Source organism: Tenrec ecaudatus, chromosome 2 (genome assembly GCF_050624435.1).
Source record: "Tenrec ecaudatus isolate mTenEca1 chromosome 2, mTenEca1.hap1, whole genome shotgun sequence".
Lineage (NCBI taxonomy): Eukaryota > Metazoa > Chordata > Mammalia > Afrosoricida > Tenrecidae > Tenrec > Tenrec ecaudatus.
The window spans coordinates 114,575,818-114,600,946 of NC_134531.1; the positions used below are offsets into that span (position 1 = coordinate 114,575,818).

The 25,129-nt window shown below is 39.3% G+C and overlaps 1 protein-coding gene across 12 annotated transcripts in view; it reads left to right on the forward strand.

The window, feature by feature from the left end:
* Positions 1-25,129, forward strand: part of APC (APC regulator of Wnt signaling pathway) — a 183,419-nt gene that overhangs the window by 30,326 nt on the left and 127,964 nt on the right. Inside the window, exon 1 of one of the 12 annotated variants that reach the window (XM_075541383.1) lies at positions 20,594-20,619. The exons of the other annotated variants lie outside the window; for them this stretch is intronic. The gene's annotated coding sequence lies outside the window, so the exon portion shown is untranslated. Of the gene's footprint in view, positions 1-20,593; positions 20,620-25,129 lie in introns of those variants that run through there. 12 annotated transcript variants of the gene reach the window in all.

A 25,129-nucleotide genomic window follows, 5' to 3' on the forward strand; every position in this document is an offset into this window, starting at 1 on the left:
GTGTCGACCAATGGAGATCCCCTCATAGAGGGGTTTAGGAGTGGAGATGGGTTAATTAGGGTGTGAGGTAGTATCGATGAAGAACACAGCTTTCCCCCAGATCCTGGATGCTTCCTCCCCCCAACTACCATGATCCGAATTCTACCTTGCAGGGCTAGATAGGACAGAGGCTGTACACTGGTGCATATGAGGGTTGGAGGTACAGGGAATCCAGGGTGGATGATACCTTCAGGACCAAGGGTGTGAGGGACGATGCTGGGAGAGTGGAGGGTGAGTGGGTTGGGAAGGGGGAACTGATTACAAGGATCCACATGTGACCTCTTCCTTGGGAGAGGGACAGCAGAGAAGGGGGGAAGGGAGACTCCGGATAGGGCAAGATAAGACAAAATAACGATGTATAAATTACCAAGGGCATATGAGGGAGGGGGGAATGGGGAGGGAGGGGGGAAAAAAAAGAGGACCTGATGCAAGGGGCTTAAGTGGAGAGCAAATGCCTTGAGAATGATTGGGGCAGGGAATGTAGGGATGTGCTTTATACAATTGATGTATGTATATGTATGGATTGTGGTAAGAGTTGTATGAGTCCCTAATAAAATGTAAAAGAAGAAAAGAGAAAAAAATGATTAGATCAAAAACTGTACAGATGTGCTTTATACAATTGATGTATGTATATGTATGAACTGTGAAAAGAATTGTATGAGCCCCAATAAATTTTTAAAATAAAAAAAAAAGAAAAAAAAGAAAAAGAAAGGGAGAACCGATCTCGGAGATCTATGTGTAACCTCCTCTCTGGGAGATGGGCAATGGGGAGGTGGGTGAGGGGAGACGCCGGGGAGTGTAAGATAAGATATAATAATTATTTATAAACTATCAAGGGACCAGGGGTGGGATCGGGGAGGGAGGGGGATGGGGGGAAAAAAAGGGAAACCGAGCTGATTCCAGGAACCCAAGTGGAAGGTGAATTATGAGAGTGACGAGTGCAACGAATGTATAAGGGTGCTTTGCTCAATTGATGTATGTACAGATTGTGATAAGAGCCTTATGAGCCCCAATAAAAAGATTAAAAAAAATTATTTCATTAATTGATGTAAGAAGCAATCATCTTATTACTTTTGGAAAACGCATCTATATGTAAAGTAAATAAAATCATATTATGCTACTGTGTTACCAGGGCCAGATAGTTTGCCATCTTGGCTTTCCAGTTTGCTTCTTGGCCTTGAACGTAAGTATAGCTGCTATCATAAGATACCAAGATAATCTCTTACTTGGTTGGTTAAGCACAGTAATAATGATCACGAAAATACCGAAGTTGTTTTAGGCTTCACTCATTTTAAACATAACAAATGCAGCTTTGTCAAGAAAATAGATGTTAATTTCTTGGATCAAATACTTACGTGTATGTAATACACGTTTCACAAGGTATGAGAGAGTAAGTAGGATGCAAAAATAGATTTCCTACCTATATTGCCCGCCTTGGGGTAGTCATTGTATCTGGTTTATTCTTTCAAACTGCGGTTCACAGAAACCTCAAATTTTACACAAAGCTTTGGGTGTCTTTTAAGTGAACAAATTTACGGTTATGATGGAATTTCACTTGTGATTTCATCAAAGATTAGCATTCAGAAACATGACAAATACAAGAGTTGTAAATAACTCTCAGTCAAGCACCAGAACAGTGTTTTCATTTCAAAAAACATAAAGCAGATAACAGGTAGAGAGTCTACCTAGAACCCATGAACCATATAGCACCCCCTTTATATGTACATCTTAAAACGCACACAGGGGACCTCACCTTACCTAGGGCCAGTTTTTCAAGATAATGGGAGGAAAAAAGCGTTCAGTTGTTGCCATGTAGCATTGTGCTAAGATCACCCCAAATCAATAGACACTCCTATAAGAGTAATGAACGAACCTTATTGAAAATAAATCGAGATGTGGGGTGGGGAGTATTTATGTCTTGGGAGAACGTCAGTTAAAGTTCTGTTGGTGGGAAAACCGGGAAGAATAATCAATTGGGGAAACCCCCTCGACACTTAACAGTACTTACATAGAACCCAAAAGGAGAATATACCTGGTAGTATGTTCCTAACTGGACACTTCTGACCTAGTTTCTTTCTAGCCCTTGGTGACTCAAGCCATGTGCTACAGACTTCTGGGCCTGTGGACTCGTTACAAGGGGTACAACATCCTTCAGAAGCCACATGTGAAGGATTCAATGTGGAAACCCCACTAAGAAAACTGAACTTTATCTTAGACTCATCTATAACAGATTTAAGGAATTCACATACTCCCTTGGATTTAAGATGCCCTAGTGTGGGAAGAAGCTGGGAAGAAGCAGATGACTGCTGTTATGATTACAGAATTGGCAGTCATTGAGCTTTTGTTCAGATCTTTTGCTTTGAGGGTACCCAGTGAAAGGTAACCCGGGACTACCATCTATGTACTATTTTAATCCTCTCCTTTCTTATGATATGTACTAATCTAGTAGGCATGGTTTTGCTTAAGAAAAAAGTGTTAGTGAAAGTTTCACCCTCTCACCCACATTGGTTTTGTAAATAGTGTCCAGTCACTTAGAGTTTAATCCATACAAGTCAGCAATTGATTTATTATATTCCAATTATTTGCTGCTTCAGTATATAAATCCTATTGGCTTGGGGCTTAGCAAAAGTGGTCCCATGATCAAATTTATTTTGGAAGAAATATGAGTAGGTTTAGCTTATTTACTAGCCATTAGGAATTTCCATTGTGGATTACCAAGAGAAAATTGAGAGCATATGGATAATTTTCTTGGTTCATGTTACATTAGCAATGTTTGTAATGCCTCCTGAGCAGACTGTTAATTACACCTAATCACTCTTGATCGATTTTGCTATTTTCTATCATCCACTTCAGATGTCAGATGTTGTATTGCTTTGAAATACTACTTTATTGTAGTCCTGTTCACCAATTAAAATGTCTACGCAATAAAAGTATCCATCGTTGATCAGAATGTGCAGAGAAAGCCTGTAACTGTGAACCCTAGAAATTAAAAACCAAAAAGATATGACTATATATCCCCCATTTGGAAACCTTTAAAAATACTCAGAAGTAGCAAACAATGAAATTAACCTAAATTGACTCAAGTGGATACTGTATTATACAAATTCCAAGTATTTAAATGTTGCAAAGAAAACCTGAAAGAGGGCTTTGTTTTAAAGGTGTGCAAAAACCAAACTAAACTCACATGCCAACTCATAGCAGCCCTATAGGACAACTTCCCCTGTGAGTTTTCTGAGACTGTAACTCTTTATGGGAGGAGAATCCCCATTGAGCTGCTGACCTTGTGTAACCACTACACTGCCAGGGCTCCAAGTGTGTGCAACAGTGGTAGCAAATCAAGTGTGTATAGGGCCCAGGTTGATGTAAAGAAGCAAAGTATATGTACAAAATGCCATCTGTGGAACTTCTGCTAATGGAGCTGCCTTTGGATACTGGACTTTTTTGCAGGTACTTTTAAGGAAACTCACAGGGGCAGTTCTACCCTGTCTTTCTGGGTTATGGATGGAGTACAATGTCTCAGTTGCCTAATGAAGTCTCCTTAGGGGTGTGGCCTATTTATAAGCAATGAGGTGAGCAACACGCAAATGTGATTTTGTGATCTGCTGCATCATCACTAATTACCCTAAACATAGTAATGTAACAGGAAACATTTGGTAGAGAAAGTTTATGTGGGTTAGAAATTGGGAGTAGCTTTGCTGGACAATTTTGACTTGGATATTCTCAGAAAGTTAGAGCCAAGATATTGACTAGATCTACAGTCATTTTAAGACTCATTGCTCACCTTGCCAACAGGATCACTGAAGACAAAGCGGTTACATAAGCAAATGTGGTGCTGGCTATTAAAAGATATAGCATCTGGGTTAAATGTGAAACAAGCAATCATCTAGTAAGGAAGCAACAAAGCCCACATGGAAGAAGCACACCAGCCTGTGTGGTCATGAGGTGTCAAAGCAATCAGGTATCAGGCATCAAAGAACAAAAAAGCAAATCATTGTGAATGAGGGGGAGTACAGATTGGGGAGCCAAAGCCCATCTGTAGGCAACTGGACACCCCCTTACAGAAGGATCGCGGGGAGGAGATGAGCCAGTCAGGGTACAGGGTAACAATGATGAAATGTACAACTTTCCTCTAGTTCTTAAATGCTTTGTTCCCCACCCCACTATCATGATCCCAATTCTACCTTACAAATCTGGCTAGACCAGAGGGTGTACACTGGTACAGATAGGAACTGGAAACACAGGGAACCCAGGACAGATGATCCCTTCAGGACCAGTGGCAATACTGAGAGGGTGGAGGGAGCAGCGAGGGAGAGGAAAAATGAGGTGATACCAAGAGCTGAAGCAGAAAGCACATGTTTTGAGGGTGATGGGAATACTCCACCCCCACTCCCACTTCCAGGAGTTCCCAAGACTGTAACTGTTTACAGGAGTAGAAAGCCCAGTCTTTCTCCTGAGGAGCTGCTGCTAATGGTTTTAAACTGCCAACCATGTGGATGGTAGCCCAGTGCATAACCAATACACCACCAGGACTCCTAAGATTTCTCTTTTTTTAAACATTTTATTAGGGGCTCCTACAACTCTTATCACAATCCATTCATATACATACATCAATTGTATAAAGCACATCCGTACATTCTTTGCCCTAATCATTTTCAAAGCATTTGCTCCTAAGATTTCATATAGACTATTAAAAGAAACTTATGGGCAAATTCAGCCAAGTTGTATTCCTATGTAGAGGACTTCTTTTTCTCCTAAAGAACTTTATTTCTCTTTTATAAAGAACATTTGTAAAAAAGATCCCTTCTGTATAGAAATCTCAGGCATTCCATTCAGCAGATTTAAAAAAAATAGACCTTTTGGGCAAGCAATTAGTAAAATGTCTTTATCGTAATACGTGGAAGGTGCAGACTGGTTTAGGAACAAGATCGTAGAGCCCGCATAGGACAGAGTACAACTGCCCTATATGGTTTTCTAGACTGTCATCTTTACAGGAACAAATTGTTTGGTTTTTCTCTTGCAGAGCCATTACATGACTTTGACCCACCAGCCTTTTGGTTAGCAGCTTAGTATTTAGACCTGTTGAACCTAAAAATGGTTTATATTTTCTTACTCAAATTAAGAATATTGGTACAAATATCCTTGAACCAATGACTTGGTTTATGGTTATAATAAAATAAACAAATGCCATTTTTATCTCTGCATTCTTTCAAGTAAACCAAATTTGTTTTTTAATATCAGTTAAAATGGGGCTTTGTCATCAGTTTTGATGCATTTCAAGGATCCATTTTTGTGCTACAAAATGGTTCATTAGCTGATCTACATATGTTAAGCATATGTTAAATAGTGATAATTTTAAATTCTCTTTTCCCAGGACAAAGACTTAAAGAAAAAAATTTCTTTGCACATCTCTTTCTTGCATTATCAGTGATAATCATAAACATTTGGTTGTTTTGATGACCTTAAATCATTGAGCTGTTATTAAAATGTTACCTTTATGATTAGTGGCCCGGAACTGCTGTATACTTATTATGTTAATTCTCCCCTTGCTTCATTATGACATGTATTAATCTGGTAGGCGGCTGTGAGTGAATATTATTGGAAAGTTTGCCTTTTCACCAACCCCCATTGTTTGTGTAAATAGTGTCCAGCCATTTAAAAGTCTTATTGGTCAGCAATTCATGTATTATGGTTCATAACTTGTCTATACTCATATAATTTCTCTTTATCAACAGTGTTTTAAATTCCATACTATTGGCTAAAATAATGACACTGTCAGCTAGCTCTGTAGAGGAAGGAGATGGCTTTCCACTCCTGTGAAGATTGGCAAGCTCAGAGACTCACAGAGACTACCCAACTCTATAGGGTTGCAGTGAGTCAGCACTGATTTGATGGCAATGAAAGTGATGCTCCAAGGGTTGTTCTCTGACATAAACTGACACTAATGTGTTCTAGGTGAACCAGAGACACATGTAAACCATAGATTCATGAATGGATTTGGTGCTTGCATTTAATTCTAGCCCCAGTCTCAGAACAGTAGTTCTTATGCCATCACCCTGCTTGATGCTAGACCTCGTGAAGACATCATTGAAGATAGGAGAGCAATAGCAAAGGGTGCTGAGGAAACTAAATGGTGGTTGGCTATCAGAAAAGGTCTGCGGTCTTAAAATCTTGTCATCAAACAAGTGGCCATCTAAGTGAGACGTCAACTAAGTCCGCATGGAAGAAGCGCACCAGCCTGTGTGACCCAAGGATTGTAAATAATATCCTAATCTAAAAGAGGGAATGTCATCAAAACTTAAAGTGTGAAGAACTGGTTTGCAGAAGGGTATGAATGACAGTGGAAGCAAAAGTCCATTTACAGTGTCCACATATGGATTAATCCCCTCTGATCAGAGTTGAGGGATGTGAATAGCTCTGTTATCAGAGAACTTTGTAAAGTAGAATGGCAGAAGTCGGTAGGTTAAAATATACATCATTTGTGCTCTTTGTTGACCCATTTTAAAGCTGTTTCAGTTTAAAAAAAAAAAGTGAAGGAAATCGCATGGATTGAAGTAATCCCCAGGTGAATCCCCTCTAACCATGGACGAGTGATGGAATAACCTTGCTAACAGAATGCATTGGAACATGGATTGTTGTAGGTGCAGTTAGGTTAAAATTTAGCACCCTATCATTTGGTCTTCCTTATGATCCATTTTAAATGGTTCTAGTTTTAATATTTTATGCTTTCTTTTTTATTTGATTTTCAATCTGTTTTACGTTGTTGTTATTGTTAGTTTTTTGTTAGCTTTAATGTTTTTTTTTCTGTATATGAAATCCAGGATAGATAAATCTATAGACAGTAACTGGATTAGTGGTTCCTTAGGGGTATGGCAGAATTTACCCTAGAATTTACCCTAGAATTGGGACTAGATTTGGCTCATGACCCTAGATAGCTGCCAATACTTTGTTATTGACCCTAGCCAGCCTAGGAGTCGTTGTTACACTATAACACCTTAAGCTTTTCATCAGTTTGATAGGTAATAAGTATAAAATAAGACAAGAAATTTGGATTAGGATAGATTGTTAAAAATTATAATATGAATATTAATTTTTGTTTCATGTACCCCATGTCATACCAATTTTAATGACTTAACACCATTAATTATCTAGAAGCCTATGTGTCAGAAATCCCATCAGGATGGTACAATGAGTCCCATGCTCAGGACCTTGCCATGCTGAAATTGAGGTATTGGCTGGACTTTTAGCTGGAGCATGTAGTGTAGGAAAGATTCATTTCCACAGTTTCTTGGGTTTGGGGCAGAATTGAGCTACCTGAGATTATAGGACTGAAGTCCTTATTTCTTTGGCACATGACTCCTTCATCCTCACACCAACAGTGGCACATCAAATCTTGTTTGAAACTCTGCCTTTCTCTTCTATACCAGCTACAGGATAACTTCCGCCTTTAAGAGCTCATATAATTATATTGCATCCATTTAGAATTATTGTCCCATTTAAAGGTCAGCTAATATCTGAATTATATTTCCTGTATTATAGGACATATTCAGGTGAGTAAAACCAGAATAACACACAAATTCTGCCTAATTTCCTATAAATAGGTTTTATGTAACTTAATATGATTGAAGAGGAAGACTGCCACCAAGATGGGCACAGTCTCAAAACAGCCTTGCTGTCAGGCTGAGACCAATGTAATCCTGAAAATGCTGAATTAAACTCAATACGTGGCCAGATGACCTCCATATAGACCTGGCCTGAGTTGGTTCTATGTGCAAGTATCTCAAATTTGTTTCATGACAGAAATTTCTTTTCTGGCTTTCAGAATGTTGATGAGGGTCTTTTCTTTTTAACTCATTATTTGTATTTTGGTCTTTATACAGTAGAACCCTGAACCTCGACAGTAATCTGTTCTAGGAGGAGCATTGAGATGCAATGCAGTGGAGTTCCAAATCAGTTTTTCCCATAAGAAATAACTGAAAACAGATTAATCCATTCACCACCAAGTTTTTACTAAACTTGCCTTTTTATACAAAACAATACACAGAAATTTCAAAGTAAATAAGTTCAGGGTTAAACTATAATTTAAATAAGAAACATTAAAAAATTTTTAACAACTACAGTATGGCCCATACCTTGAGATTGATGAGGATCTGGATCTGTGGACACAGATGTGGAGAGGAGATAATGGAGAGAGTCATTGTTTGGAAGGGGAATTCCCTTCCATAAAACCAACTGGTAGCTGCTTTTCAGGAGTTATTTCCCTTCTTCGTGTTTTTTCACTAGGACCTGGCTGGCTTTCTTTTTAAAAAAAAATCTGTAATGTGGTCTTGTATTGGCGTTTCCTTGACTGTTTTCTAAATTATCATCAACAATGTCAGTTAGATGGTTAATCAGTTCCTTTTCATGATGATTCCTTTCAAAAAACTTTCTTGGACCCATGTTTTTATCTAAAAACGTACAAATAGCCACTAAAACTAAAAAAAATTATAGCAAAAACACTTGGAACACAGCCACAAAAAGGCTTAAACAATGCGTACTAACAATGCCAACTAACCACTGAAACATGAACTGCTTTTGTTTACAAAAATCACATGCATCAGGTTGGATTCCTATGTTTTATTCCAGCTTCGAAGCAAAATTTTCTCAACATTTCACATAGAAATCCAATTATGTCGCGTACTAATGCAGTGGAGTACTGGGTTCTACTATACTATGTTTATCCTTACCACATTGTTCATAATATGCTTTTCATTGCTTCTGTTGGCTTTCCCAGCTTGTGACCCCCAGGAGTAGTGGATGAATAGTGATAATAATTGATACAAGCATTAGTTGGGGTGGGGGGTAGGTGATAAGGAGGGAAAGGGCAATTGGGGAGTAAACAATGAAGACGGGAAGGGGGAGGAGCACTAGAACAGACTGTACAACCTATTTTATTGTTTTCTTTTTAAATCATTTTATTGTGGGCTCATACAACTCATCACAATCCATATATACATCAATTGTGTAAAGCACATTTATTTATACATTCATTACCCTCATCATTCTCAAAACATTTGCTCTCCACTTAAAGTCCCTGGCATCAGCTCATTTTCCCCCTCCCTCTCCACTTCCTCATGAACTCTTGATAATTTATAAATTATTATTTTGTCATATTTTATACTGTCCCACATCTCCCTTCACCCACTTTTCTGTTGTCCTTACGCCAGGGAGGTAGATCCATGTAATAGGGTCCCGGTCCCCCTTTCTACCCCACCCTCCCGGTATCGCCACTTTCACCTCTGGTCTTGAAGGGATCATCAGCCCTGGATTCCCGGTGTTCCCTGTTCCTATCTGTACCAGTGTACATCCTCTGGTCCAGCCAGATTTGTAAAGTAGAATTGGGATCATGATGGTGGGGAGGAAGCATTTAGGAACTAGAGGAAAGTTGTATGTTTCATTGTTGTTACACCCTGACTGGCTCATCTCCTCCCTGTGACCCTTATGTAAGGGGATGTCCAGTTGCCTACAGATGGGCTTTGGGTCCCCACTCTGCACTCCCCCTCATTCACAATAATGTGATATTTTGTTCTTTGATACCTGATCCCTGATCCCTTTGACACCTCGTGATCTCACAGGCTGGTGTGTTTCTTCCATGTGGGCTTTGTTGTTTCCAAGCTAGATGGCCGCTTGTTTCACTTCAAGTCTTTAAAACCCCAGATATCTTTTGATACCCAGGCTCCATCAGCTTTCTTCAACACATTTGCTTATGCACCCTCTTTGTCTTCAGCGATTGTGGGGAAGGTGGTGAGCATCATAAAATGTCAGTTTAATAGAACAAAGCATTCTCGCATTGAGGGAGTACTTGAGTGGAGGCCCAGTGTCCGTCCTGCATAACTTGTTTGTTTGTTTTTCAAATCATTTTATTTGGGCTTGTACAACTCTTACCACAATCCACACATGCATCCATTGTGTCAAGCACATGTGTACATTTGTTTCCATCATCTTTCTCAAAACATTTACTTTCTACTTGAGCCCTTAATATCAGCTCCTCATTTTCCCCCCTCCGTACCCACTGCCCCCTCCGCCATGAGCCCCCTCCCGCATGTCTTACACTGTCCTACGTCTCCTTTCACCCACTTTTTTGTTGTCCATACCTCAGGGAGAAGGTTATATGTAGATTCTTGTAATCGGTTCCCCCTTTGTATCCTACCTCCCCTCTACCCACCTGGTATCGCCACTCTCACCACTGGTCCTGAAGGGTTCATCTGTCCTGGGTTCCCTGTGTTTCCAGTTCCTATCTGTACCAGTGTACATCCTCTGGTCTAGCCTAATTTGTAAGGTAGAATTGGGATAGTGATAGTGGGGGAGGAAGCATTTAAGAACTAGAGGAAAGTTGTATGTGTCATTGTTGCTACCCTGCACCCTGACTGGCTCATCTCCTCTCCACAATCTTTCAGTAAGGGGGCCTGCACAACCTATATTAAAGGCAATTTAACCATCTAAAATTGATATGGTAATGCTTGTAAAATTCTCGATATGATTGAACAATGGAAGTATATGCTATGTAAATTATATGCTAATAAAACTTTTTAAAAATAGAAAAATTTTGAAGATGGTATAGTACCTCGCTGGCAGTGTTTCCTGCTCTTGTGCTTAGGATCACTGAGTCAGAACCTGCTTGAGGCCACCCAACAACAACAACTATAGGATTCATGCCCATTCAGACACTCAACGGGGGAAAGACCTGGTGACCTACTTCCCGAAAGATTATAGCCAAGAAAGCCCATGGGCAAGCTCTACCTTGCCACATGGGTCCCTGTGAGTTGGAATAGACTCCATGCAAAAGCAATATATGTGGAATAAGAACGGTAAGACAGAACCGACTCTGGAAGTGTAGGCAGTATTTAGTCATCGTTTTACTGATGTTTCTTCTGCCCTTACAGTGTCCCTACCACCAGGCATTACATTGTGGTTACCACATCCACGCATTACAAGTTCCAAGCCCAGTCCTTTTTTTTTTTCCCTTCAACTGTGTAGGCCATTTTTTTTTATATAACTCTCTCATTTCCTTTTAAAAATAATCATTTTATTGGGGGCTCGTACAACTCTTACCACAATCCAGATACATCCATTGTGTGTCAAGCACATTTGTACATTTGTTGCCATCATTCTCAAAACATTTGCTTTCTGCTTCAGCCCTTGGTATCAGCTCCTCCCACCCCACTCCTCCTCCCTTATAAACCTTTGATAATTTATAAATTATTATTATTTTGTAATATCTTATACTGTCTGTCTTCTTTCACCCACTTTTTTGTTGTCCATTCCCAGAGAGGAGGTTATATGTAGATCCTTGTAATCAGTTCCCCCTTTCTACCCCACCTTCCCTCCATCCTCCCCGTATTGCCACTCTCACCACTGGTCCGGAAGGGATCATCCGTCCTGAATTCCCTGTGTTTCCAGTTCCTAACTACCAGTGTACATCCCCTGGTCTAGCCGGATTTGAAAGGTAGGATTGGGATCATGATAGTGGGGGCGGGGGGCGGGGAAACATTTAGGAACTAGAGGAAAGTTGTGTGTTTCATCGTTGCTAAACTGCACCTTGACTGGCTCATCTCCCCGCAACCCATCTGTGAGGGGATGCCCAGTTGCCTACAGATGAGTTTTGGGTCCCCATTCCTCACTTCCCCTCATTCTCAATGATATGGTTTTTTGTTGTCTGACTGATCCCTTTGATACCTCATGAACACAGTCTGATGTGCTGCTTCCATGTGGGCTTCATTCCTTCTGAGCTAGATGGCCAAGCCCCAGTTCTTTGGAATTACTTAAATGAAGGCAGTATGCTCTACATGAGGGGTGTCAAAGGTAATTTTTTTGTGGCCCATGAAACTCTGAAATAAAATGTAATGGAATTGGGTATACGATAGTGCCTCAAACTCCCCTAAGCGCTATTTTCTTCATAACAATTTTTTTTCTATTTTATTTTAGAGCATCACGGGCCACAGAAAATTACATTGGGGGCAGCATGCGGCCTGAGGACCGCCAGTTTAACACCCCTGCTCTAGATATTCACAAAAATCTTTGGTTTTACTTGCAGGAGTGCAGTGAATTACTTAATGTGGCTCTCGTATTTGCAGTTTCACAATATAGCTTTTTCAGGATGGGTCTTGGTATGAGAAGATGAGAGTGAATTATAAAGAGTAAAATTTGGTGATGAATGAATATGTTAGGAAGGTTAATTGTAATTGTAAAAACTTGGAACTTTAAGCATGAGGATTGGTCACTTTTGCCATCCTGCTGAGTATAAAGTTAGCTGCATTGAAAACAGCAAGGGGGAATTTCGCTAACATCAAGAAGAGTTGAGTGGAATACATTATGTAGACGCTGAGATCCCGGCACATTGAACCTCCTCAATCATGGAACAGAAAGCGGTGACATCAGAGCAACAGCAGGAGCGGCAGAGCAGTGGAGGCAGCAGCCTAACCAAGAGCCAGAGCATAGGGCAGAGTGGTGGGCTTACTTGTCCACAGACCAAGTAAAGCTACGTTAGTTGCCTGATGGCCCAGTGGGTTACAACTTGTACTGCTAACCACAAGATCAGAGCCTAGTTCTAAACCACTAGCCACTGTATGGGAGAAAGATGAGATCTACTCTCATAAAGATTTAGTCTAGGAAACCCACAGATGGGGATGGTGTGTGTGGGGGGGCGGGGTGGCAGTTAGTTCTACTCTGTCCTATAGGCTCACTATGAGTCAGGATTGTTTTTGGTGGCCGTGAGTTTGGTCCTTAATGGGTAAGGAAGTGGCATGGAGCTACATCTCATCTTCTCATCTCCACCAGCTTCACTAGCGAGAAGGTAACTCCCAACACCATATCTACCAAAAGATGGGTTGATTCCTATGAGGTAAAGTAAAATTCAGACTTGTCTCTTCCTTCTATCTTTCTTTACTCTGTTCTGACACCATCTGCCCCTAATATGGCACTCTATTTCTCAGACAACATTCAAGAATTTTAGGCTTTATTAGGGAAGCTACCAGGTTGCAGTACAGGATGAGAAATGTTAAGGATACTGTTCTCTTGCCAGTAAAGTCCCTTGTGTCGCATGCCTCTCTGTCTACTCCTTGTCTTCTGCCCTTCTCAGGTGTTATAAAACTCCTTTAGTGCTGTCTGAGGACACTCAAGCTTTACTTGATGTATGGGCTATCTATCTCATGCTTTGGTTCTTGGTTCTGCTACTCTTTTTTGCTCCTCTTGTGTCTCAGATATATTTCCTGCATGGAAGAGGTTCAGTGAAGGGATCTTGGGGTCTAAAAGGCATGCTTCTCTCTAGACTCTTCCTTCTTAATGATCCTGTTCCTGCTTCTGAGATGGCTGGATTAATACCTAGTGGGAGGGTAATACTTACCAATGTCCATGTTAGAGTCCTAGATACCTTATTTGCATACTCCTACCCAGTCATTTCCTGGGAGTTACAAGGACTATGGCTAGAAAAAACATACTAAGCAAGTGCACCACAATTTTGGGAGCTAGGTATGCTGGACCGTGAAGCTGGAGCTGAGCACCTTCGGGTGAAGCCTTAAGGCAGAGTGGTTTCCCCTTTAGGCATTTATCAGCAGCACTAAAAAAAAAGTGTTGTAACATTGTTGAACAGGGCAGAATTCAAGTGATTGAGAGACCAAGGCCCAATAAGAAGCCTTCCTATGCACATGACTGGGAAGAAACTGTCCCGACTGAATTAACACTTGTGGTCCTGAATTATAACCTGTTAATGCCTTAACAATTCTGTGTGTGGTCTACAAGTTCTGCATGGCCATTGCAATGGATTATATCAAACCCAGATGAATAAGAGTGCTGTAGGAAGGATGGTTGGTGTCAGAATTGATGAGAAAATGAAGAATGGAAACATGTCGAGTCGTGTCTCATAGGAAACTGCTTTGTGACAAGAGTCTTGATCATGTAGTGGTTATGTGTTAGGCTGCTAACTGCAAGGGCAGCAGTTTGAAACCACCAGCCACTCCATGGGAGAAAGACGAGGCTTGCAAAGTTAGTCCTGTAAAGTTAGAGTCTCAGAAACCCGAGGAACAGTTCTATAGGGTCCCTGTGAGTCAGAATTGACTTAATGGCAGTGATTTTGGTTTTCCTCCCTCACTTCCCCACTCTGCAATGTAAAGTCAGAGAAGGTCAGATACCGCCCCCACATCCTGATTGCACTCTGCACTCGGCAATAAAAATTGTGTTTGGGTGAGAAGGATTTATTGCATATACCAAGTGGACGTTTTCAAGATTGTTTTCTCATTTCCCCCTTTTCCGATTATAAAGGATACTTAAGTAAATGCAAGTATTTATTTCATACTTACTATAGGCCTGGTACTTGTGTAAGCAGCAAATGTTTGTTAGGGTTGAAGGGGATTATATGTATTAAAACACCTAACATAATAATCCACCACTGGTTTAGAAGCCATTTTGTCTTAAAAGCGATAGAGCTAATGAACCTCAGTTGCATAACCCCTTCCCAGGTTCTGAGAGCAGGGCTAGCAATATTGAATTAGTTCATATATTTTCATAGAAAGCACCCTCTACTTTTTTATGCTCTGAATCTGACACACACACTCACACTGATCTTAGGCTAAATATGACATAAATGTTAGTTTCTCTCCCTTTCAAATGTTGTGACCTCAACATTTGTTTAGCTTAGAAGTACTTTGATTTTAATGGAAATGTTTCAGGAAATAATGTTACATTGTGAATGTTTTCTAAAATTCAGATATATTAAAATACCTGTAATCTTCTATCCACGAAGGAATACTTGCTGTTTATAGTTATCTTTTCTGGTTTTCTCTGTGCACATATGTAATTAATCTTTTTTAATGGACTATTAAGTATATAATGTTCTGCATTTTTACCCAATCTAGCATGAATTATGTCATTGTGCTGTATAGTTAATCTCCTATGTGATCATTTTAATCCTCTTTTAAGTGTACCAAAAGTACAAATTGTCAAGCCATTGTTCTCGGTTATTCAGGTTGTTACTCACATTTCTCTTGTGTAATTGAATATTCTTGAATCTCAAACTCTGCATAGATCTGGAAAAATTTTGAGATATAAAGTATGTTTTCATGTAGCCTCTCTGATCCATATTATTTTGAAGTATTGTTGCTTATTAAATAGTTAAAAATAGTAATCTTTCATTTTTGTTTCTTGATTCTATACTGTTGCAGAACATTTTTTGTATACTTATTAACTGTTGGTATGTCTTAACATTAACTTCCATTACATACACATGACTAGGAAACTCTTTGACAGAAAGGTATGAGTTTTCTTCCTCCTGTGGAATGACAGAATATAGTGAAACAAGGAAAGGGCTCAATTTAGTTGTTGGGGTGAAGTGAAATTACTTTAAATGGCTCTTGAATCCATAGTCTTTATTAAATCCCACCAGATGGCTGAGTGGGAGTGTGCAAATCAAGTTACCCATAGAGCTGTATTCTCCTTTGGAATCTCTAAGAGAGAATCTCTTTCTTTGCCTTTCTCAGGTGCCAGAGACCAACTGCATTCTTTGATTCATGAAATTTTTCTTTTGTTTTCTTCTTTTGAGATCACTTAATTGGGAACTCTTACAGCGCTCAAAACAGTCCATATATCATTTGTATCAAGCACATTTGTACATATGTTGCCATCAACACTTTGAAAATGTTTTCTTTATACTTAACCCTTGATATCTACTCCTCTTTTTCCCCTCCCACCCGCATGGCTCCTTGAGAAATTATAAATTATTATTTTCATATCTTACACCATCCACTGTCTCCCTCACCCACGTTTCTGTTGTATGTCCTCCTGGGGTGGGGGTCATATGTCAGTCATTGCAGTCGGTTCCCCCTTTCTCCCCCTTATCGCCCTACATCCCCTACCCTCAGCGTTCATTTTCAAAGGCAAGGCAGGCTTAGACCTTCACTCCACAGCTCTTTCTTGACTCCCGTTCTGCACTCTTTCACTTTAAAGAAGCCTTACGGTGATACCAGCTTCTAGAAAAAGGAAGTCCTTGAGAGGGTCGATCTTTTTTCTCCACTTGTCACGATGTTCCTTATGAAGATTTTTATTTTATGTTGATAAATAATGGATATTGAAGGTTGTGTACTTTGATTATCAAGTTCTTTTTTTTGTCAGCAAGCAAGTTTGTCTCATCAGCATGTTGCACATTTTAAATGAGTCTTACTCTGATTCTGATGCCATGTTCTCCTTCTTACAGTCTCGCATCTCAGATTATTTGTTTAGCTTCCAGACTAAGTATGCAGAAAAGATACAACCATGACACAGACTTTTCTTGATTTTAAGCCTTGCAGCATCCTCTTGTTCTGTTCAAATGACTGAGGTCTATGTACAGGTTCCACAAAGTGTTCTAGAATCCCTCTTCTTCATGGTGCTAGCCATAGTTTGTTACGATCCATACAAATACCTTTGCATAGTCAATAAAAAAATAGCCATGTAAACACTTTTTCTGATGTTTTCTGCTTTTAAACAAGATTTATCTGCTGTCAGCAGTGTTATGCCTCATGCCAGGTCTTCAGAATTCAGCTTAACGTTTCCAGCAGCGCTTTGTCAGTGTACTGCTGCAACCTTTTAAAAATTATCTCCAGCAAAACTTTACTTGCATATGATAATGTTCAGTAATTTCTGAATTCTGTTGGAATGGACACAGATATGGATCTCTTCCAGTCAGTTGGCCAGGTAGCTGTCCTCCAAATTTTTTGACAAAGATAACTGAGTGCTTTTGGGCTGCGTCAGTTAGTTGAAGCATTTGAAGTTCCTTTTCTATCAATTCCTTGTTTTATTTTTTATCAATGCCTTCGGGGTGCCTTGAACTTCTTCCTTCAGTATCAGTTCTTGATTCTATGCTACCTCTTGAAGTCTTTTACTAACCAACAATGAAGCTGATGATAATGACCATTAATACTTGAAATTGGGGATGTATCAAGTTGCAGTTTTATAACCTCCTTAGTGTAATCAGAAAATATTGTTAGTACATGTGTATATAACCAAATTTATTGCCTTTGAGTTAATTCCACCTCATGGTGGCAGCATATGTTACAGAGTAGAATTTTTTTGGTGGTAATCTTTATGAAAACAGATCTCCAGGCCTTTCTTTCTAGTAGCTGTTGGAATGGGTTTGAACCTCCTGCCTTTAATTCTGTAATCAAACATTTGTATGACCCACGGACATTGTGTGTATATCTCTCATTCACTGCCATTGAGTCAATGCCATTTCATATCGACCCTTAGAGGACAGAGTAGAACTATCCCTGCAAGTTTCTGAGACTGGCTTCTCAGTAGAGTAGAAAGCCTCGTATTTCTCCTGTGAAGTGGGCTGGTGTTTTGAACTGCTGATCTTGAAGATCTCAGCCTAACACTTAACCACTGTACCACCAAGGCTCATTTTGTGTATACATAAGTAGTATAAATGGAAACAATTAAAATTAAATAGGGATGCCAGAATCTTTATTCTGAGATGCAGAAAACTGGTTACATAAGTTAGTGAATGCTTTAGTAGTTTCCGCAGTGTTGTTCTCATTAATACATACTGATTATAGCACTGCAGAATAAAGGCCTCCCCACCTGCTTCCATAAAAATTACAGCCCAGAAAACTGTATGGCAGAGTTGTATTCAGTGACGCATGGGTCATCCTGAGTTTGGGTGCTGACTTGATAAGGAGCTAAAAACAACATAGTTTTCATTACAGAATTTAAAACAACTAAATTAAATTCAGTCGGTAGTATTGTAAAGTATAGCTATTAGGTTGAGTGGATTTTAGCTTTAAAGCACAGTGATAATTAATGAACACGTAATGGTCAGGGCTTTCTTTAAAACTGTCATTGGAATCAATGACAGGTTAAAAATTTGGACAGCTATTTGGCTGTAAACTAGTTTACTTAATAACTTGAATCACAGTCTGAGTCAGGGGTCATAGACTTACAATTGTTTCTTGGGGTACTAAGAAGTTTTTTGTTTTTGAAATTACAAAATGTTTTCTTTATTTTGAAGGGTACTTTTTCTTTGTCTGCAAGTCATATGAGAAATGATCTAGTCTGACCTTATCAGTGACTATAAATAAATAAGGCCTGTGCACTGAATCATACACTTTCAATAAGAGGAAAGTCTTTGGAAGCCTTTTTAGTAAATAAGTCATCTGATGATTGCTGTAAAGTCTGTTCTGACTCATAGTAACCATATAGGACAGAGTGGAATTGATCCATAGAGTTTCCAAGGCTGTAATCGTTATGGAAGCAGACTGATGCCTTTACTCATGGAAAATGACTGGTGAGTTTGAATGGCTGACCTTGCTGTTAACAGCAGAGAGCTTTAATCACTGTGACACTAAGACTCCATAGTCATCTGATTGAAAAAGATACTTAAGATAGAATCAACTTGATTCCTTTTTTTCTGTTTCTTATATTTCAAAATATAAAGGGAAATTGTCCCTCAGTATATTTAAATTTTAAGTTTTCTAATTATGGAAATATTTGACCAATATAAAAGTAAGGGATTATTTGCTAAGAAGCCCTGGTGACAATAGTGGTTTCATATTTGCTTCCTAATGGCAAGGTCAACAGTTCCAAACCTACCAGCTGCTCTGAGAAAGAAAGAAACAAGGCTTTCTAAAAATTCTAGTAAAATTTAGCCTGAAACTCCTAGGGGCATTTCAACTCTGACCTACATGGTTGCTACGAATAGCAGTTGACTTCATGACCATGATTTGGTTGTTCTTTGCTGTATATTGACTCTAAGGGTGGCATAAGCATTCTGTAGTCAGACACAGGCTGACTGAAACCACAAAGATAATATCCAACTAACTCTGAAAGGGAAGGGTCACCATTAGTGAGAGTGGACTCTACGAGAGTGGGTTCAGGTGAGTTTAGCAGTACAGGTCAGACAATAACATTTAGGGAAAAATCTAAAAATCTAAATATTAAATATAAATCATTCCATAGTTTACCTTCTAAAATAACCGCTGTGAACATTTTATTTGTGCATCCTCTGAACATATTGTATGTTTGTTATTTTTGCTAATACACATACACCACACAAATGAGTATATAGTTTTTAGCAAACTAGCACAATAACTACCAAACTGTTAATTTGATATTTAAGAAAAATATGCTTCATTTAATGGAGTCCTGATGATGTATTGGTAACCCATTAGGCTGCGAACCACATGATCTGCAGTTCAAAGGAAGAAAGACTGGGCTTTCTACTGTAAAATTACAGGCTTGGAAGCCAACGGGGTTGCTATGAGTCAGCATCAACTCGATGGCAGTGAGTATACTTCATTTAAAAACTTGAAGTTTACTCTTAAATATGAAATAAGTTATCTAAAACTGATTTCCCCATAAATCAGAACTGTAAATCTACTTCATATTTTAATGCAATTTGAATTTTATTCTTGTAGCCCATAAAATTAATAATTTAAGTTCAATTGGTTAGATTTAAGTAGAATGTAGATTAATCTGAATGCATTAAAATATTACATTTAAGCTTCAGATTAGTAGCAGCAAACATTCAGTGAATACTTAATGCTCTAAGTAATGCCTGTTGTGGGCTAGGAGATGCGCTTCAAGGTCACGTGGACGCTCCATGCGGGAAGAGATGACGTCTGCTCTCATGGAGACTCCCAGTCTCGGAAACCCTGTGTGGGTTCCCTGTGGGTCAGGATTGAAGATGGCAGTGCTCATCCCATGCTTCGATTCACATTTTATCACAGCTGGAAATCGAAGGTCTGAGAGATTCGGTGACCAAGATTGCACAGCTAGTGGAGTGGTAGAAGCAAAGATTCTTCCCAGGCCATGTGACTTCTGATCTCAGTCATGGTGGTCTACTGCCATCATAGTTTTTCATGGAACTGGTATTTTTTCTTAATTCAAGCATAATTCAAGTGGTTTCTCTAACAAGTCAGAGGTTTGCGATGTAAAATTATACGTTGTAATATATTTAAATGGGAGCCCTTATGGCTTAGTGGTGTAGGGCTGCTGCCCTTGTTTCTTCTAAACCACCAGCTGTTCCCAGGAGAAAACTGAAAGGGTTACAGTCTGGGAAACCCATAGGGCCAGTTGGTCAGGAGTCGGCAGTGAGTTCTTTGAATGAAGACATTCAGTAGAATTCGCCTTGTGCTGCTAACTGGGTCATCACCATGAGCCAGAACCAACCCAGTGGCAATGAGTATGCTGCTAACTTGTAAATCCCAGCGAGTGAGATAATTTATTACTTCTCTAGCATTCCTGGTAATCTAGCCTATGGACCTACCCCACCTTACCCTATTGTACATTTCAGCTGTGCACCTTCTGTGAAGGCAGACCACAAAGACCAGGTGCTGTGTTGGGGCGCAGGCAGTGCCTTGGGGCGGGGTCCTGTGCCTTGCTGCAGAGTGCGGGTCTGGTAGCAGAGCGTGAAGCAGCTGAGTAATCCACTGGATGCGGACCAGGGCGCTCCCCATTTCCTTTGGGGATCTGCTGATTGGTTGAACACGGATACACGTGACTGACATGTGGCTGTATTGGCGCAGCCCGCCCGGGTGTCATTGGAGAAGGAATGGAGGTGCTGCCGGGTTCGGAAATGGGGTAGGTGCGGGAGCCACGATGGCCAGGCTTTCTTAGGGGGAGGGGGATGATTTTTCCTTGTGTGCACGCTAAAACCGATGGCCTTTCCTTGGCATGGAGTCCACTAGCACATGCCAAAGCGAAGAGGCAGGGGCGTTTCCTCCTGTACTGCAGCACAGGAGATGGATTTTGTGTGCCTTCTGAGCCAGGGGCTTTTGACAGGAGAGGAAGAGGGGGAGGGGGAGTGGGGGTCGAAGTGTTAACGGGAGAACGGGAGTCTGTGGTGAGAAAGAGCTGTTGTTGAAGCTAGAAGGGGGTTTTGTTTTTATAATGCCTGTTGACCGAGCAGAGAGGAATAACAGTATCTAAGGAAACGGGTTGAGTACAACAAAGAATGGAGCATATTCATGGCGAGAAGCAAAAACTCTAGCCCACTGAAAGGCGTCTTTTCCATCGGAGCCACAAGAACACATGCCTGGTATCCAAAAGGGAGGGGATACAAAGCTTCTGCTGATGCCAGATGTAAATCTAGTAGAAGTAGACTACTGGGGAGAGGAAGAGCAGGAAGAAACAGGTATTGCAAAGCTTGCCCTAGTGTTTTTGGTTGATTGGTAAAATTTTGGTCACCAGTAGCATGCTTGCTTTTGTAAAATAGCTAATCAAACTCCCTACAAATAGGCTGGCAAAAGGATGCCAGTGTCTTTGTTAGTTACAAGCCGCAGTGGTGGTGGCTTTTTGCGGATGACTGCAGCAGTGCTTTCCTCTCAGGCTGAAAAGACAACTGCAGAGTAATAAGCCTTGCAGCATTGCTGCCAGGAGAAGCCCATTAACAAGGAACTCTAGTTTGTAATTGCATCCTGGATCGCAGAAAAAATATTCTGCTTTTTAAAGCAGGAGAAGCAGCAGGATAGGAATGTTTGGACAGTGGGCCATACCACTTTGATTCTACATCACAAAAGGGAATGCTCAAATTATTTTATTTAATGTAAATCCTACAGGGGATTTTAATAAATTATGTATGAAGCTGGGAATCTTTCTTTGTTAGTGTAGCTTTTATGCCATTAATTAGGTCATTGACAGTGTAGATCACTTTATAATATACATTCCTTTGTAAAAATTAATACATTATTAGAGGCTTAATATATAAGAGCAATTGATTCCACAGCCATAGGTTTAGTCTTATTTTACATCACTCACAGGTCACTTTTAGATATCACTCAATAAATAATATAAAATATTTTCAATTAAAGAACTGACTGTCTTTTAGATGTATTTCTGTTTAGTGAACACTCACAAATCATACTCTATGTTTTTTCTTTCCATAAGTATCTTAATAGTGTCGTTTCAGATTGAGGTTTTAAATGCCTTATTTTTTTGCCTATGTATGGTAGCCAATTTGCCACACCTCCCCATTCCTTGAACATGGATGACAGTGGCTTTGTGAAAATCCTTCAGAATCGATGACAGTGTCTCTTAAATAGTGTTTATGTAATCAAAGAACCCTCACTTTATTCAAAATTAGAATTGATGAATAAGTAATTCTGTACATTTCATTTATTAAATTGAAATAATTTCTTTATATAAATATTGCTTCTGTTTAAAAATATTGTATGATGAATATTAGAGTGAATTGCTCTTAGTTTCTGTTTTAAATCTGATGAGTACAAGGTAGAATCAAATATGTCAGATTGAAATTCCAAACAATTTTAATTGTTTATATTGAATCCTAATTAAGCTAAGGTTTATAAAGTTCTGTCTTGCATAAATTGTCTCATTTTATCTAAACAACTAGCTTATGTAGCACATTTACACTTTCAAGGTGAGAGTTCTAATCTGGTGTGTCATGACTTTACCCAAGGTCATGTATAAAGTTGAAAAGAACTTAAGTCATTATAACTTTTTGCATTAACTCTTTAAATAACAACAGCAACAAGAAACCTGTTTTTAATGCCTCTTATTGTGTGCTAGAATAATATGAAAAGCTTTTAGAGATTTAGAAACATACAAAATAACAAATGAGCGCAGAAATTATTTGAAAAGCATTGTAAGTTCCAAACAAATCACTCATCAGTTGACAAACAAATCTTACTTATTTGTAGGTTTTTAATTATAGGATACTCTTCATAAAACATCCAGTAACTGGACAAATAGAGAGACAGCAGTTTCCATAATGACATTGTAATACATTTTTTAGATTATCTCATTAGTCATATGGACAGTTCTAAATTAAACAGAACTAACTGAGATTTTTGTGAGATAAATAGAAAATCAAACTAAAAAGCTGATTTCATTTCTTCTGTATACTGAAATAGCTCCTGTACCACTAAGCGTTGACATTTTCAGTATTAATTGGTATAACCAGAATTGATCAATTAAGGACTTCAAGAAGTTAGATATTAGTAAATATGGTTACAAGCTGACCTAAATTTGTAATTTAGTGTATTTGTTGCTCTGTAGATTTTTATCTTAACCAATGTCTCTTACTGTTACTATTTTTACTTATTTTATATGAGTATATAAATGTCTTTCAATTTTGTTTCTTTTTAATTACTGCAATTAACTAGAAATTTTATTTTCCTTCATTTTACACAATTTCCTATTTGTTTTTATTACAACATGAAAAAAGTTAGTTATACGACTCCATCAGCTGAGGCATTATGGTGAGGAAAAGGTGGGTAATATTTTATGAAATACACGTTCTACGTATTTTTCAGAGTACCTACTACCTACTAAGTGCTAGGTCTGTGATAGGGACCTAAGAGTCAAAAAGATGTGGAAACCAGCTTGGAGGAAACTCATAGTAGCACTGTGGGAAATTTTATTGCAAGTTCAACGCTGATTATTATGGCTTTCTTGGGGTCTTTAAAAGTTTATACATTTAACCCTGGAACAACACGGGTATGGCATGCATGACTCCATTTATACATGGATTTTTAAAAAAGTGTGATGCTAATCACCTCTACCTATGGTGGTGTCTCTCAGAAATGACATATCACAGTAAAATGCAGTCTCGCATGCTCACCTATTTTTCATCTTTTATACTACGATGCCATACATAAATCAGACCCCTACACAAAGTGTCGCTAGTGATGTTGGAAATGCTCCCAAGTAGCAGAGAAAAGCCATGGCATTACAAAGTTACAAGGAGAAGTTGAATTGCTTAATAAGGTACCATATCCTGAGGTCTGCATCTGTGGTTGCCCTCCATTGCCAGATAAATGGATACAGCATGAAAAGGAAAAAAAAAGGAAATTTATGCAAGTTGTCACTGCAGATAACAGATGGTACTTTTTTGCAAAATAATTTTTATCTTAAATGGAAAATGCAGCTTTTTATGAGGCTGCAGTATATAATAACAGAGCGCTAGTGGCGTTGTTACTTACTGGACTGTAATTCACATGGTCAGCAGTTTGAAACCACCAGCTGCTCCTCAGGAAAAAGATGAGACTTTCTACTCCCATAAACAGAGAGCATCTCAGAATCTCATAGGGGTAGTTCTACTCTGTCCAATAGAGTTGTTATGAGTCTCTGTCAATTCAATGACAGTGAGTTTGTTTGAACATATAATACATTTACAAAATTTAAAAATTCACTGCCATCAGGTCAGCTCCAACTAATTGCAAATATATGTTTTTTAAAAAAACCTGCCCCTAGGGTTCCAGTTTTTGATACACAGGTTTATTCTAAGCAGTGTTTTAACACGTCTTTTCAAACAGTGATGACTGCAGACAAACTCAGTAATATACTTTAGTCTCACTTAAAAAAGCAACCAAACCCACTTTTCTGGAGTTAATTTCAACCCATATTGCTGTAAACAGCAATGGCGGGCCATATCTGATTTCCTCTGGCAGGGATCAGGTGAGCCTCTGTGGTCCATCTCCTTTACCTATTCTGACGCCAAATATTCCTTCCACAAAAATCTACATTTATACTGGGTTTTAATCATTCATTGCAGTGGTCTCAACTTACAATACTCACAATTAAGAGGAGGTATTAGGGACATTAATAGGTTATTACAAATCAGGATCAGCAAACAATAAGGATACAGTCATTGGTCTCTTCAGCCAGGATCCAAGTCTCTCCCTGGGTCTCCTCTCAGCCACGTGGTAGCCAAGTCTCTCAGCCATGTGTTCCCCTTTTCTTTGCTTCCAGGGGCCAGGAGGCCAGCCCAGCTGTCACTCTGTCTCACAATTCCATAGGCCCTAGATAGGGCCAAATAAGGAAACAGTACCCCATAGTCTCGACACTGCTCCTCTGAGCCTTCTGGTCTCTGTGACCCCCAGTTATTCGGACAGATCTTGAATGTGCTGTTCCAAAGTTGTCCAGGTTTCTCTTCTTTCTCTCCCACTTCGAAGAGGGCGCATCCTTATAGGCAGAATGTGGTATTGAAAAATGACCAATCCCTATTAGTGTTACACATGCCCTATTTGCATAGACCCACCAGTTACTTGGTGGGAGTTAGAGAAACTTTGGTAAAAGAGCCATATTAAGAAATTCTGGGGAAGGGAGGGGAGAAAATGAAGAGCTGATA